We start from the raw sequence: 15640 nt of genomic DNA on the forward strand, positions 1-15640 counted from the left end.
TGTGTATAATTATGATAGATTTCCAAAAATGTAAGAAAATCCAAAAAAATTCACTCATTTGCTCTCAAAATTAATTTTTTATGAAAAATCATAAAAATTCATATAAAATGAACCTTTGATCCAAAAAATCAGAAATTTTTACTGAACACTGATAAATTTCCTGACCTGCAATAAAACTTTGATGCCAAAATTCGAAGTCGTTTGTGAGATCTAATCAAAATAAGGAAAAACCTAATTTTTAAAGATCCAATTTTTAGGGAAATACTTTGCATCAAAATTAAAATCACAAAGAACAGATCCTATGTATAACTATGAGAGATTTCCAAAAATGTAAGAAAATCTCAAAAATTCGCTCATTTGCTCTCAAAATTAATTTTTTATGAAAATTCATAAAAAAATCATAGAAAATTAAAATATGCTCCAATAGATCTAAATTTTCTTTGAGATCTCTTGATACTATTTCCAACATGCAAAAAAAATTTGGTGCAAAATTTTCAAGGCGTTTGTGAGATATGATCTAATCTCTCCAAGATCTTGATTTTGTGTCCAAAACCCTAGCTGCACAAGGTTATTCTCCAAATTCTTTTACAAAACAACAATATATGGTTAGTTAAATGGGCGACCAACTGGTGGAAATTGACGAAGATTTAATAGCTAAAGCTATGGGTCTCAACAGGGAGGGCTACAACTTCTACAGAGATAGGAAGGTCATCAGGGAAGCCATTGAAAGGTACCCGGTCACTGAGAAAGAGAAGAAAAGACTGGTAAAGTTGAGTAAAACCTATTACCCGCCTAGGGCTTTTGCTAAACCCTGGCGGGAAATTCTCTTTGTTTTAATGCGGTATATAACTCTAGATGGTAGGTTTACGAAAGTCTATGGGTATCATTTTGTCCTGTTAAACCATTTTAGGCATAATGATAAGGTGAATTTCCCTTACTTCTTGCTTTGCTCTATGAATTCCTCCCTAAAAGCCTACAAAGAAAATCCTCGGGGTGATACTGCAATGCGCCAGGGACTTATGGGCCTCATTTATGACCATTTAAAGGCCAGTAAAATCAACCGGATGCAGCTCTCTGTGGACTCGGAAGAAGAAATGTCTGATTCTAATTTCTTGGAGGAGGAGGAATCAAACAATGATTCCTTGACTGATAATGAGGAAATCTCTGATGACTCAGAGTATGAGAATAGTAAGAAGAGGAAATCAAGACCCTCTTCTTCTAAGAGCAAAAAACCTCAAAGCAAACCCTTGATTAGTATCTCTTCGGAAGAAGAGTACTCTGATTTCCCTAAAGAGAAGAAGAACAATAAGGGGTTGCTGAAGAAAAAAAGTAAGAACCAAGCCTAGACCAGGAAGAAGCAAAAGAAAACAGAGGAGACTAGCAAAGATTCAGAGGAGACTGGCAAGGAACCAGAAGATAACAAGCAAACAAAGACCCTGGAAGCTGAGCACAGCCTGGATATGGAGACAATGGAGGAGACTCTCAGGGCCACTGACACAATTTCCGCCCTCCATATCCCTAAAAATGAACAGATAACCCCTGGAAAAGTGACTCCCTCTTCTGGCCCTCCTCCCGAGGCCTTGAATGGTTTTATGAAAACCATAGAATGGCTAATTGAGGGGAATAATAAAACTGCGGATGAGTACAAAAAACTATGCAATAAAGTCCTGATCTTGGAGACCATTAACATTGGAGAGGGGAACACTATGGCCGATTATATCGAGGATCTGAAGAACACAATTGCTAAAGTGGAAGACATTAGAGATGCCTTTAATCCCAGGTTTGAGAAAATTGAAAAGGAGATACAGGACAGAAAAACCCTGGCGGAAACTAGTGAAAAAACGCTCTCGGACACAGTCGCCAAAGTGGAAAAGATAGAGGAGTGCCTTAAGAACATTGCGGAGCAGAGCCTCAGCATTCTGAAAATCTCAGCCAACAACACCCATACCCTCATCAGCAAGCTTGATGACAAAAAGGAAATCCAGGAAATTGACCTGGACGCTGAAGGAACAGGGGAAGCCCAAGGTCCCAGAACCCGCACCCGTGGGAAGAGGAAGGAAAAGAAAGTGAATAAGGACCTGGAGGAGCTGAAAGCAGTCGAGGTGACCTATGATGAGCTGGTGATAAAGGCAGAGGATCTGCTTAAGAAAATTTCTATGTAGTGTCTCCTTGGTTTCTTTGCTATTTTTTGTTGTTTAGCTGTTCTTTCTGTTCGTTGGTCTTTTGACCAGTCGCTCTGTATGTGGACTCTTATTTTCTCAGCTTTCTTTCTATCTATGTTGTAATGGTTTCGGGTCCTTAAAACCTATTTTTCAATCAATCAGAACAATATATGGTTAGGAAAACCTGCAAAAAAAACACAGATCTAACAAAAATCCATGTCCCATGGGGCATGCCAAAATGTATATGGTGAAAATGGATACAACAATATTGAAAGGCTAAATGAATTCAACCACAAAACCCTAGCCTAACAACAACAAAGATCCACCATAACATATGAAGATTACCTAAGACAATGCAAATCAAATGAAATCACAAAGATTATACCATCACATGTCCAATAGGGTTTGGATCTCCATTCTTCCTATCTCCATTGATCTTGCTTGATATATTTTCTCTCAGATTTTATGTGTGCACAAGAGCTCAACAAAGAACAGAAATGTGGTTGCAAGTGGGCTTGATTGCATATGCAAGTTCGAAAGCATAGTCGAGGTGCATAGATTGATTAGTTAGGGTTAATAATGAAGGAAGAATCTCCTTATATAGAAGACACTATAAGAAATGGAGGGATACGATTAAGAGGTGTAAAAGATAAATGGTCAGCTATGATTAGAGGGTAGGTAGAGGAAATAATAAAATAATAAGAGGGTAGGTAGTGTAGGAATTAAGAGATGAATGACATGTGTCATGGGTAGAAAAGGTTAATGAATTAATTAAATAAATAAAGATTTATTTAATTAATAGAGGAAGTGGGATCAATTAAATAAATAAGAGTATTTATTGAATTCAGGAAAAAGGATATTTAAATAAATAAAGGTATTTATTTAAATGAGAAATAAGGCTAGAAGAGGATAAATGAATTAATTAAATAAATAAAGATTTATTTAATTAATAGAAGAATTAGGCTAAAATAGTTAAATAAATAAAGATATTTATTTAATTAGACATGACAATTTTAGGTGTCTACAAATCTAATGCTAACCTAAGAAAGGAACTGGAAGGACTGACTATCAGAATGTGCCAAGAGCTTGAGAACCAGAGGAAAGCTGAAGATCTAGTAAAAGACAAAGATCATGAGATCTCCAAGCTGAAGCAAGAAATCAATGCCGTTATTGCTCATCTCCAAGAGAGTAAAGTGGAAAAAGAAGAAATGCAAGGTGAACTAAACATGGCTATCTCTGAGAGTGCAACCTTGAAGGAATCTAATGCTGCTATTTCCAAGGAACTCACTGAGTCAAAGGAAATACTTGCTAAATTCAATAAGAGTATTGTTAAGCTAGAACAAAAGTTTGAATCAGCAAAACCGGTAAAGAATACCACTGGACTTGGTTTTTCTAGTTATGAGGAAGGTGAGACCTCTGGAACAAAAGATGGAGCATCAAAGAAGCAACCGACACCAAAGGATAAAGGTAAGCAAAAGTTTAAACCTATTTTCTTTAATTGTCTCAAGGAAGAACATACTGCTAATGTGTGTAGAAATAAGGCTTACAATAATTTTCCTTACTTTCTAAACAATAAGCCTAGATCCAATAGATTCAATGGTAATTGTTATGCATGCAACAAGTTTGGGCATACAACATTTGAATGCAGGTCTATTATACACAACACTGGAAGATATCCTCAAAGGATTCAAGGAGTTTTTCCTGAATCCTTTGTGAACCAGAATCCAAACCGGTATAATGCCTATGACCATTAGTCAAGTGGTGGTGGCTATCAAGTGGAAACCAGTTGGAGAGAAACCTATTTGATTTGCCATGGTAGCGGTCACACTATTGCAACATGCAAGAGGAAGAATGGTAGCATGAATAATGGACCATGGAGAGCACCTGGAATGGTTTGCTATCATTGCAACAAACTGGGTCACATAGCTAGAATATGCAGAATGAGAAAGAACATATCAGTTGATATACCGGTCACTCTGGAAGGAAATATTGATGTTGAAACTGTTCAAATAGACATGAAGAAAACCTAGGAAAAGAAACCAGAAGAAGTATCACAAGAAGAACAGGTTTCTGCACCTAGTGTGGAAATCTCTGAACTGGTAAACTGAGCTTCAGAAAATTTTAGGGGGAGTGAATCGGTGAAATATTTTGAATCCCCGATTCATATCGGTAAAAGACCTTAATCGGTATGTGTTACCTATCAATCGACAAAAGATCAAAAATGATAAAAGGAAAAATTAGGGTTTATAACCTGTAGACACCTAAAAATGGTCAACACTTGCAGAATTATACTTTAACATTTGCGCATTGCCTCATTTTAGGTTTTTTTGCATAGCATTAACATTTCTCCTATGTCACGCACTTGGTCTTTATCATTTGCAAGCATCGAGTCTTTCTTCTGCATTCTTCATTTATCTCGCTTTCGAATTTGGTCTTGTCGACAACAATCTTCAGTCATGATTTTGGTCGATCTTTGTCCTTGTCAATCTTGTCATATTGCGATCGATTTGTCATCGATCCTTGTCCTCTTCAATCATGTCAATTTGGATCAATTTGTCATTGTTCCTCGGCACATTTATCAATCAAATCATTTATCAACACTGGTCATTTATCAATTCAAAATCATGATCGAATCGATATCAACTATCCTTTGTTAAGACCTAATTGTCGTTCTTGCATTTCTAATTCATCTTCCAAGGTTTTATGATTTATTCATTTAATCTTGTTTGGCATTTTCCCTCTAGGTTAAATAATTTATTTATTTATCCTAAGTCTTCTTGTCACAATTAAATGTTCATTTAATTGGCTAATTATTCCTCCTTGTGAATTAATTAATAAATGAAAGATTATTAATTAATTTACCTAATTTCTAATTTTCCTCATTTTCTAATTTCCTAATTCCTATTTTCCCAATTTTCTAATTTTCCTAATTTCTAATTCAATTTCCTCCTATTTCTCTCCTAATTTCATGGGAATGACATTTCAATTTGTCATAATTTGTCATAAATTTGTCATAATTGACAATCAATCAATTTTGACATAGAAAGTTGTCATAATTTTGTCATGAATTATCAATCAACAAATTTTGCATATAAAGTGCATAATTTGTCATAATTTGTCATAATTGACATAATTGATTTGCAATTTCCATTTGAATTGAATCATGCTAATCTTGTCATCTCTCCAATTCTTCTATAAATTGAATGAATTTCTTCAATCAAAGACCCTAATCAGATTATCGAATTTCTAATCAATCACATTTCGAGTACTCTTGATCAATAATCTTGTCTACTTGCTTTCAATTATGTGTGTGCACTTGTAGGTGAGATCCACAACCAAACTATTTGAAGAGGAAAGAAGAACAATGGAGCCGCATGAAGGAAGCATTCATATCCACATATGGTTTGCATAGTATTTACTTTTGAATGTTTTATCTTTATGTCTTTATTGAGTGTGTTTAGGATAGATCATTACATTTAGTTTTGTGATTGAGCTAATGATTAGTATTTTTATACTTGCTTGTGATGATTTCCGATTTCCTATGCTACATAACCTAATGGTGGAGCATTTATTATGGTAGGTGAAGAATTTGTTTAAAAGGGATTTTCAAGTCATTTTCACTTATCAATTTGCGAGTGAAGAAATTTTCAAGTGCAAAGCAACCAAAGGCGATTTGTTTTGCGATTCAAAGAGATTTCAAAAACTTTGAAGTAGAATCCAGAGATAGTATCAATCAATCAAGTGAAGAACACTAAACGGTGTTCCAAGCAACTGAAGTGGTGTGTTTATAGATACAGTGTCAAAGCCCTAAATCTCACAAAGGTATTTTTCGAGTTTCTTTGTTTATCATGGCTTCTGCTTCACACTCTAGTTCAAGTGCACCTATTGATTCAGCAGATTTCATACAAAGGAAGATGAAATACAATGTCCTATCCCAGATACCCGCTGGTGTTATAGTTGAGGAAGGTATTTCAGATTATATTGATTGCAAAATAGAAGACCTAGGATCCCTAGTGATCCATTCTTAGTTAGGTCTATTCTGCGGGAGTGACAAGAAGATCAAACCTAAATACAGCATCTTGGAAAAGAAGAAACTTCACAATGCAATGTATTTTCTTGAAGAATTCACAGAAGATCACATTTTGCATCATCCTAAGTAGAGTGCACGGTGACAAAATGTATCTTGAATGGACACATGACATCACACCAGAAGCAATTCATGCTATCACCGATTTCTGTAACGTTGGAGAAGTGCCAGCCCTAAGGAAAGTCATTAAGACGGAAATGACCAAGCTCACTGGTTCTGTGAGCGACCAACGGGGAATGACCATCAATACCATCAAGGATGATTTGGTCAAGTATGCCTGCATGGTGATCGGATACCGAACATTCTATGCCAGCAGAATTAACTTTGTCTCTGCTACTGCGGTTAATGTTGCCTACAGAATGATCATGGAAGATGCCTCATTTGATCTATGCACCTGTATGTAGAGGCAACTTCTGGTAAACCTGAAGTCTATCAAACAGGACAATGCCTTAAGATTTAAATTTGGACAACTCTTGGTAGGTCTATTTTTCTACTTTCAAGGCTATTTTCTAGGAGTCGGTGATATTCAATGGTCTGCTGACCAACCGGTTACCAGACAAATCAGAGAAAGTCTTCAAGCGGTGGGAACCGGTTATCCTGAAGTCTTGAACAAATACTTTGATGAATTCAAGCGGAAGATGAGCCAGAGGATGAGGATATCCGACAATATTGTCAAGAAGTATGAAGAGGACATCTTCTTTATCATCAGAGTAGATGAGTGCATAATGGAGGCAGTGGAGCCCAGAAAGGAAGAATTGGAGCCCATGGGATATGAGGTGATGTATGACATGCTAGATGGGTATGCCTCTACCCTACTTGCCTTGCCTCTTGATCCAAAGAAGAAGAGAATCGGCACCTACTTGGAAAGGGTAACACCAATTTAAGAACCTTCAGTGAAGAAGGGAAAGGTTGTGCCATCGGTATCGGCACCAATTACTTCAACAAGTCCTAAAGTGACCAAGTAGTCACCGGCCAAGAAGAAACCGGAAGTTGCACCTACCAAGGTCTTTGAAAGAAAGCAAAAAACTAAGAACAACTCACCAGATTCTGAGGATACAGAACTTGAAGTGCAGCCTAAAAAGACTAGGCAAACGAGGAAGAAAGCAAAGACAACCAACAATGAACTAGCATCGTCAGCACCGGTAAATCTAGACATTTCCTCTTACAAACCATTGACACATTGTCAAAGAACTATCAAGAATATTAGGAGAAAATTGCTAAGTGATTTAATAGATCATTTTGATGATTTTAATGACAATGAAAAGGAGGAAGTCGAACAGGAAGTTATTTAATATCTATGTATTAATGACCGTTCGCCATCAGAAATTAGATCTGTGACACCGGATTCTTTATACAGTTCTTTAGATAACAAATGGTGCATTGCCATAGAAAAGGAAAAAGAAATAAGAGAAGAAATTTTTGCACAATATTTTCCTGCTGTGTCAAATTCAGAGCTCTATGAAATTATGGATAAATACAAAGGCCTCTTCTTCATGAGAAGAAGAAGACTCGTGTTACTAGAAGGCAAAGTCCCTGAAGTGGTGAAAGATACACACTCACATGCCAAAGCCACTCTAAGATTGCACCAAGTGTCTGAAGCCAACAAGAAGGCTGAACAAGAACTAGAAACCGGAAAACTAGATGAGGTATATGATAGTGAAGGAGAACCGATTACTGAACAGATGAACACAATTAACGTTGATTCTTTGGATGGTTAAAATGTCACTCTAGATGCAACAAAGGAAAAGGCTGATAAAGAGAGAGTGGACAAGGAAAAATAGGATAAAGAAAAGGTAGAGAAGATGAAATAGGACAAAGAAAAGGCTAACAATGAGCAAGCTGAGAAAGAGGAAAAGAAAAAGAAAGATGAAGAGAAGAGGAAACAAGATGAAGAGAAAAAGAAATAGGAAGAAGAGAAGAGGAAACAAGAAGAGAAGAAGAAGAAATAGGAAGAGGAGAAGAAGAAAGAAGAAGAGAAGCAAAAAGAAGAAGATAGAAAGAAGGAAGAAGAGAAGAAAAAAAAAAGAAGCAGAGGAGCAAAACAAGGCAAAAGAGGAAAAGCAAAGAGCCGAAGAGAAGAAGAAAGCGGCAAAGAGCACACAAGTGGAGAACCCAAAGGCAACCGGTGATCAAGCCAAACCGGCTAACATCACCATTCCTATTGACCTCCAATCTGCAAATGAATCAAAGCTGCTCCAAAGAATTAAGCTTGCACAAGAGTGACTGGAAGAATTAAGGAGGAAAAAGGAGCAAGATGTTATTCAAACTATGGTTGAAACTCTTACCAGAATGATTCCCGGTACTAACCTCCCCAGTACCGATTCCTCTCTGGCCCAACTAAAACTTCTATGTACAGTTGTGGAGGACCAGGTACAATGCCTGGAAGAGGTTGTTGAAGCTAATGCACAGAAAAAGCATCAAAAGGCACTAAACACTGCCTTAGTGAAGAAACTGAACGAGCTTTGGTCTGAACTTCAGAAAGAATAAAAGGACATAAGAGATGCTATGGATGAGGGAAAACTGTTGCTCAGTAAGATAAGCCAACCCCATCTATTTTGTGATGATGTGCTTGCACAGAAGGAAAAACTGCAATCTGATTTGCAGGTATTTATAAGCAACTTTAAGACACCCTATGATTCCTTCACTACATATGAGAAAACTGTTCATCGGTTTCAGCTCCAGTCCGCTAGAATTGAAGTAGAGATTTGCAACCAGATGAGAGATTTGTAGGATCTTCAACTGGTTCTACTACCCAGACTACAAATACTTCAGAAGTGTTATCTTAATCTAGATGCCTTAACGGTCACTCAAGAGATGAGCACAATTGATGCCATGGAAGAACAGGTATCCCAGATGCAAACAGAAAGTGAGGTGGCTACCTCATTACTTGAATCATGGTCTTTATCAATGAAGACCTTTATGTGGGATTTTAAATCAGTTTTTGATCATTTTCACTCATTATTGTCATAAACATTTATTATATTAATGATAATGAGAAACAGGGGTTATTTTGCAGTACTTTGTCATTGTTGGCAAAGGGGGAGTAGTAGTTTGTATTTAAAATTTTGATGAATGTATACTATCATGTTATCTCTTTAAGGGAGTAGTATACATTGTATTTTCTGCAAAAGGATAGTGTATATGCTTAAGGGGAGTAATTTTGATTATGGCATATTTTTGTTGTAAAACACTTAGATGTCAAAAAATTTCCTAAGTGTTGCCATCAATGCCAAAGGGGGAGACTGTTGGCATTTTTTATGATGATGTTGTGATTGTCATTGATGGACACACACTTGCTTTGAGATTACTTTTTGTATGTATGAGTTATGCTCAACCGATATTTGTTCCAACCGGTATTATGTATTATAGTCTTTAGACTATCGGTGTTTTGTAGAAAGTGTTTACCGATCTCAAGCGGTATGAAGACCCAAGCGGTATGAAGACCTCAAGTAGTTTGAGGATCCCAAAGTGGTACGAAGGAACAAAGTGGTTGTTATCATTTCTCCTAGTCTTCATTTTGACAAACCGGTAATTGGTAAAATGTGTGAACTGGTAATCGATTAAATTTATGAACCGGTATTACTCTGTGATGAGTTACCAACCGGTATTTCTGTGATGAGTTATCATCCACCGACACTTTGGCGGTGATTTTGTGTCGTGTTACCAAATGTGTCCAGATGCACTGAACTTAGGAACTTGCAATGTAATCCTATTGGACTGACATGAAATCAGATTCCTTTATAAGGACACCATGTCTAAGGTTTTAGTTGTCATTAGGGTTTTAGGTGGTTGATGAGGTTTTTGTATGTGCGATCATAGAAGAAGATGAGGTCTATATGAAGAAATAGAGTGTGAAGATATTGAAGACTGAAGTAATGCTGAAATGTATTAACAATGAGCTATCAAGGATCTAACAAAGCATAGTGTGCTAGTAACTAGATCACTCACTTGTTGATTACTCACATCTTCGACAAGTCTGAAACCCTTAACCAGGTAGGCCTGGAAAAGCCTTTGTAAATCCTCTAACAAGGTGGTTCACAACTGTGGATCTGAAATCCTCTCACAAGGTAGTCTTTAACGGGACTTATCTCCTAACAAAGATCTAGATTCCTAATAGGATTTGTTCTGGTGAAGAACATTGTATGACCTTAACCAGACTGACCTTAACTAGTCTAGTTTCTATTCTGTAGATAGTTACTTGTGAGTTTCATCTCACCGTGGTTTTTCCCATTTGGGTTTCCACGTCAAAATATCTTGTGTTATGGCGATTGTGCTCTTTCTAGGTGAATGCTTTATTTGTTGCTTGATTTGCATTTGTCTTAACCAGTTTGTTAGTAAATCTGTTATACCGGTTAACTGCTAAATTTTTTAAGTGTTTGAGTTAAGTAATTTTTGGTATACTAACTCACCCCCCCCCCTCTTAGTATTCATCAACACCACCAAGATCTCTAATCTCATTTACATTTCTATCAACCTTCTAAAAGTAGCTTGCTACACCTTCACTTTCTTCCATTCTCACATTCTCATATGTGCCTTTAGTAGTTTGCATCTTAGATAGCTGGACTCTTTTATTTCCCTCATAGATGTTTTTCAATCTTTCCCAAACCTCATAAATAGTATTTATTGCAACAACCTTCGCCAATTCAGTTTTAGATAAAAGCACTAAATATAGCATACCTTGCTCACTCATTTTCTTCATAGGCTTCAATCTCATCCGATGTAGTATGTCCATTTGTCGATAGAGAATACTTGGTCTCCACGGCTTTCCAAGTTTTGTAACTCAGAGAAATAAAATAACCTTGCATCTTTACTCTCTAGAAACTATAGTTGGATCCTTTACAAGTAGGAATAGTCAATTTATGTGCCATCGAATCTCCTTGAGTAGTTAGACTCACTTTCTAGGAATCAAAGCTCTGATACCTATTGTTGAATGTTCTGGACAACTGAGAGGGGGGTGAATCAATTGTATAATAAAATGTATTACTTTTCCCATAGAAACAGATCTGTCAAATTAAAACTCATATTACTTAACCATAAACATATATGAACATGAAAGAACACACACAAGAAACACCAGACATGACATGGAAAACTCAAGAAGGCAAAAACCATGGAGAATGCTAGTTATCAATATGAAAACACCTGTTAGGGTGACACCGATTTAAGGTGATTTTTATAAAGATGGCTCACTGTCAGAATGCTCACTATAGGTGAGCTCAATGCCCGGCTAAAACTGCCAAAAAAATAAGGGGGGCTCACTACCTGGAGGAAGAAATAAATAATCCACCACAGAGGCACAACTGCCACATAGTTGTAATGTCGAAAGAAACCTTAGGCTCACTACCACCGGTACCAAACAACATCAACATACAATCATACTAATCAACCACTTCGCATCAACAAAGATAGATCTTCCTTTTTACAATCAACTTCCTTCTGTCAATCCTTCTATTATCTTTATTTCATTACAACCATTCTTTATATATTGATCTTTGAAATATAATTTTCCAAGTTGTCCAAGGAGATAATAAAACACAATTCAAAATAGGTCATCAATAAATATTCTTGTGGTGGAAAGGAATGAGAAGTGGACCTCACCACAATGCAACAACATGTTATCCAAACACTGCAATCACTGAACCAAAAGATAGAGCATCTGGGGTCAATCGGACCAAGAAACAACATAGCCAAAAACTATTTCAAAACCACGCCAACACATGCCGAGTCAGAATAAAAAAGATACATGCATGAATATCATAAATCCAAAAACACAATAGGACAAATGAAAATGTGGAGCAATGTGGAACTCTACAAACTCTATTAGAGAATCATCATCATCGCTACATACACTTCTGGAGCACAACTTCCGAACCACCAGAACATGAGTAGAATCTCAAGGCGATATCCAACAACATGTCACCACATTATAGTATATCTGCAACAAATCAAAAATATGAAGCAAAACCTAATACTGAAAAACAGAATCAATACATTGACATCAATTGACAACCATATTGATACATCAAGCAAATTCACATTTGCAACAATTTGGTGCAAGGAATTGAACCAAGTATTCCTTAGATTGAATGTATATGTGTAAAGGTTGCAGATGGTGTTATTTTGGCTAGACTCTATCACCCTATAAGGAATTGGTCTAAGTAATTCGAGGGTTGGGTTTTTAAGGCATTTTAAATCTCAAAAGTCCAAAAAATGTTTCATTTCATTTTTGTTTCCTATTTTGAGTTTGCTTAGTTTTAAGCCTTGGTATTCTCTAATCATAAAGTCAATCAAATCCAAGATAATCTAGCCTTGAAGAAAATATTGGATATTTGGATTTTGTATGTGAGAATATATCTGCTAATAGGTGCAATATCATTTTTTCAAGGTTGAATTAAAAGGATATTGGCATGGGATCACCCTCCCTAGTTAATAGAGCTAAAAATGCAAAAGGTTTAAGGCTCATGGTTTATCTAGGGTTTTGCCTTGTTTATTGGTCATTGGCCTAGAGATCCTTCATACAAAATGAAGGCAAGTCATTAGAGGATTCTAGGAGACTCATTTGCAAAACAGACCCTACAAATGCTCAAAAGTAGAAAATATAAGAAAATCAACTAAAAATTAGCCATTTACTTTAAATTATTCATAAACCTAGTTTTCACAAAGAAGAAACAAAGAGCTTAGAATTTTTTCAAATTCTTCTTACAACATAAAATGAATGTTATGATGATTGAAATTCTCTATTTATTGGATCCAAATGGCCTTAAATTGGATTGGTAGTTTTCATATCCACCATTATTGAACATGTGATCAAACTAGGAAACTATAATTATCCATTATAGAGTTTGAGTATGCACCATTGATCATGGAATCGACATAACAAGATCTAAAACTATTAAAGGATTGACCTTATTTGAAAAATCTATCATGTACTTTTAAAAGTATTGACCAATCACCATTCACCACATGAGAAATCATTTTACATCTCATCATATGAGCCGCATGAGCTTGTGCCTAAATGTCATGTGGATTGCATTTACCAAATTATCATATGAACATTGATGGTCCCAAGACACGTGGCACAAAAATACAACCTTGTAGTGCTAATAAGGATATGGCCACTTTACCTTCACACTTGTGCATGTGTTAGGTCCCGGAGACAACTGAGAGAGGGGGGGATGAATTAGTTGTCTAATAAATTCAAACCAAAAACAACTTAACCAGCTTAATGCTTTATACTGGTAAACAAGTTAAGTATGTCGGTAGACAGTTTTAACAGTTAATTGCTATATCGGTAAAGATTAATGCATGAAACATAAACACAAAGTCATCCACAACACATGACACCAATATTTGTACGTGGAAACCCTGTAAGAGGAAAAACCACGATGGGAAACCTTACCCACAATCAGATGATACTACTACACATAGTAAGTGTACATAAATGGGTTCTGCACATGCAAAAAGGCCAATAGCCTAGAGCTCACTGCTCAGTCACAAGATGGGAGTCACACTGACTACAGTTGGATGGTTAAATCCAATAGGAATGTATTGCACAAAATAACATCTTCATATGCTGGATTCAGTACCGATGTAATGCTGATATGCTTTCACAAAAACCTAGCTTCACCTTCAAATGATGTTTGTGTGTATTGCACTACTTAATCTCGCATATACCTTCACACAATTCTTTTTCGCATTCCACACTTGATCTTACAAATAAGATCTTACATTTATACCATAACCTAAGACCAATTTTAGTAGGTCAGCTCTACAAGATATTACAATAAGACATTTTACAAATAATATAATATCCGATGCAATAACCGATTGAACATGTCGGCTTGATGCATTTACAATAATATTTAATCATCTCCATAGCATGCCATGATGATCTGAAAAAGATAAACTTGTCGGTGAAACCTAGGTAACCCTGGACCTATTTGCCGGTAAAAAAAAAAATGTAAATATGAATATACCAATGATTAATCCATTAAGATAAGATGTCCATATGATGTCTTCGATAATACCAAGTGTCTTTCATTCAATTCTAAGTGTTGGTGATCATTATATCCTGTCGGTGAACCATATACTAGTAACTATGCAATAGTTACTTGTTTGCCAGTAAATGTTGTTGGATCTCCAAAGTGCTAGTGTTTTAGTAGGTGTTGACATCAATGACAAAACCATACCAAAATACCAACAATCTCCCCCTTTGGCATTGATGGCAACACAAGATGGAAAAACCATCAAAGTGCCAAAACAGAAATGCCAAAAACCAACAATCTCCAAAAAGATCATAACCAGAATACAAAGAGTAATAGTCTCTCTTAAACAACAATCTCTCCCCCTGGGATCAACATGTGTTATCCAAAGTTTCCATACCAATCTCTCCAAAAGATAATGTGTTTTTCCATATATATCTCTCTCCCTTTGACATCAAATGCCAAAGTTATAATAAAACCAAGTTCATATACAAAATACTAATCAATTTAATATACCAACTACTCCCCCTGAGAAGTAGCTTCCTCATCAAAGACCGGAGTAAAAGATTTGTCTTTTAATTATGTCGGTTGATGACAATCATCAACTGTCTAAGTCTCTACCGGTGGTGGTATGACTCCAAGCTGATCTCTGAGATATTCAAAAGTCTCCTTAGGTACAGGTTTTGTGAAAATATCTGCAAGTTGTTCTTTAGTATTCACATAAACCAGTTTTATCTCCTTTTCTTCAACTTTTTCCCTTAGAAAATTCAGTTTGATAGAAACATGTTTTGTTTTAGAATGTAGTACTAGATTCTTAGATATATCAATTGTTGCAGTGTTATCACAATATATAGTAATAGGTTCCTTGCATTCTACCTTTATGTCTTTCAACATTTGCTTAAGCCATAGTACCTGTGTACAGTTAGTTGCTGCTACAACATATTCTGATTCTACTGTTGATAAAGATGTACAACTATGTTTCTTACTCAACCAAGAAACTAGTTTGTTTCCAAGAAAGACTGCTCCGCCGGTGGTGCTTTTTCTCTTGCCCAATTTGCATCTATGTATGCACATAATTCAAATTTTTCATCTCTACGATACCATAGTCCAAGATTTACAGTGCCTTGTAAGTACTGGAAAATCCTTTTTATTGTTGATTCATGATTTTCTCTAGGATTACTTTGAAATCTAGAAACAATACATACTGCATTCATAATATCAGGTTTGGTTTGTGTCAAATAAAGTAAACCTCCTATCATAGATTTGTATCTAGTTGGATTAACAGGTGTAGATTCATCCCTTTGAGATAATTTGTCATTTGTAGTCATAGGTGTGCTTACCGGTTTAGAGTTCTCCATCCCAAAAAAATTTAGTAACTCTTTAAAGTATTTGGATTGACTCAAGAATAT

The sequence above is a fragment of the Cryptomeria japonica genome, chromosome 1 (assembly GCF_030272615.1).
Source record: "Cryptomeria japonica chromosome 1, Sugi_1.0, whole genome shotgun sequence".
Classification (NCBI taxonomy): Eukaryota; Viridiplantae; Streptophyta; class Pinopsida; order Cupressales; family Cupressaceae; genus Cryptomeria; species Cryptomeria japonica.